Source organism: Peromyscus eremicus, chromosome 9 (assembly GCF_949786415.1).
Source record: "Peromyscus eremicus chromosome 9, PerEre_H2_v1, whole genome shotgun sequence".
NCBI lineage: Eukaryota > Metazoa > Chordata > Mammalia > Rodentia > Cricetidae > Peromyscus > Peromyscus eremicus.
Window position 1 is genome coordinate 82,649,347 of NC_081425.1, and position 2,246 is coordinate 82,651,592.

A 2,246-nucleotide genomic window follows, 5' to 3' on the forward strand; every position below is an offset into this window, starting at 1 on the left:
CCACATGGAGAGAGGACCATACAAGGGCTCCCATGCCACCTTAGCTGGTCTGTAGAGTCAGCACCATGGTCACCTGGAAGGCGTAGAGGTAGGAGTGGCCTCAGATGAGGGCATCCAGCCAGAGTTCCTAGGGACTATGGAACAGAGGCAAGCCATCTCTGTGGTGGGCCTGACCCGGCTTCCAGAAGTACAATCCGGCTGTGGTGGTTTCAGCCTGCCAAAGGTTCAGGAGGCCGTTTTAGGCCACCATGTAGTGAGTAATGCAGAAGCCGTATCTCTAGCAGGTCACACTGGCTAAACCCAACCAGGAGCCAGGAGAATGAATGAACACACGGGTATAACAGCTGGGAAAAGAATGCAGGGCATAGAAGCGAATGTCCATACTCAGGGTGAGCATTTAGAAGCCAGGAACTGAGGGTGCTCCACATAGCCTGTCTGAATCTTGGGGCCCATTCTTAGGTGAAATGGAGGCTTCATCCCATCGTGTCTGGACATGCGCCCAGTCGTCTAAATAGCCCATGATACACTCCACCGTCTACCCCATTCTCACTCAACCCAGTTTTGACACACCGCCAGCTTTGTCACACACACACACACACACACACACACACACACACACACACACACACAGCTTCTTGTCTGGAAACCCCAACTTTTGAGTCTGAGCTGCTTCCCCACAGTATAAACTCCTTGATGAGGATGAGGCAGGTAAGGGGGTGCTCTATACCATGAGCAAAAGGTAAGAGTTGGATTGTTGACTTAAGGAGGAACTGGGCCCGATGGCCCTTTTCCCACCAGGCACATACTGGCCTCTGTGCGCCTCTTGCTTTGGATTTGCTCGAAACCCTTCATACACCCAGCCTATTCTATCAGAGCCCCCCCTGAAGAACCCTCCACCATCATACTCCTTCTTCCCTGAACCCCATCCAAAGAATAAGCGAGTAAGCAAATGTGTCTCACTGAGTCTCATCAGGGACTTCTCTAAATCCCCTGCACACCTTCCTTCCTTCAGTAGTACAGGGCAGGACTCACAATTAAGCAAGAAAGCCACAACCAGCAGCAGAAAGCTTCCCTGTCACCATGTGCCCCCAGAATCCCACTCTGGCTTCTTTCCCGACCCTGAGAATCATAACTAAGCACTTCCTGAACTATGACTACCACAGGAGCAAGGCCCGTGCCTTTCTATTGTTCCTACTAAAACAATAACCACACTTGGTATCTCAGCCGCTGTTACTCAGCTCATTATATTTTCTCATCAGGAACCCCACATCACAGGGGACAGCTCAGGCCCATGAGGGAGATGACCTGCCCAAGGACATCCAAGTGATGAGCTGCAGAGCCAGGACAAAGGCAGAACTCCCCCTACATGATGCCTTAGGGCCTCTCCTACTCCAATGCTGCACACTGGGCCTCCAAGCAAGGAACGGGCGCTCAATAAATATTTAGAGAAAGGCACAAGACCATAGCTGATCCTCGTGGTGTGACAGCAAGCAGAAACCAACCCTCTGCAGAAATTTCCAATTCAAACACCATAGCTGCATGAGTGAATCCTAATACACCAAAGCCTTTTGTTTTTTTGGAGGGGTTTGTGCTTTCAACAATGAGAGGTAGCACAAGGAGGTACCCAGAGAGCCCCTGGGAGTCACTTCTGCGCCGTGATTTCAGATGTGAGATGGAAAACATTTTACAGCAAACAGATTCTGCTTATCACAGAGGGAGGGAGGCAAGAACTCAGATCCCATTATTTAACAGGTGACAAAACTCACTGTCAGAGTCAAGGGACAGGCTGGAGGTCACGCAAACAGGGATGGACACCAGCTGCCTTGATTCCCAAGCTAGGGATGGTGCTCTTGCAGATCCTGTTACCGTCAAGTCCTAAATGACCCGCTCTAATTGGCTTTGTGGAAAGGACAGAGGGCACAGTGCTGAATGCAGGCAGAGGCCATAAGGAAGTCTGTCCCAGAAAGACTCCTTGTCCCCAGTCCCCAAACACCTCCTTCCACTCATCCCCCAGTTTCTACAGCAGGTGGCCATCAGTGTGCATGGCCAGAATCCCCCTTCTTCCATGGTGCTCTGTAGAGAAAAAGGAAGGGACTACACTGTGGCACCAGAGTGGTGACACTACATCCCTCAGAGGACCTCCTAGCCAAGTGACTAGAAGCTCTCCAGTCTCATCCAAACCAAAGTATTTTGGAAGGGAGGGAGTGTGACAGAGGATACTCAGCACCAAGTGGAAGGCAAAGCCC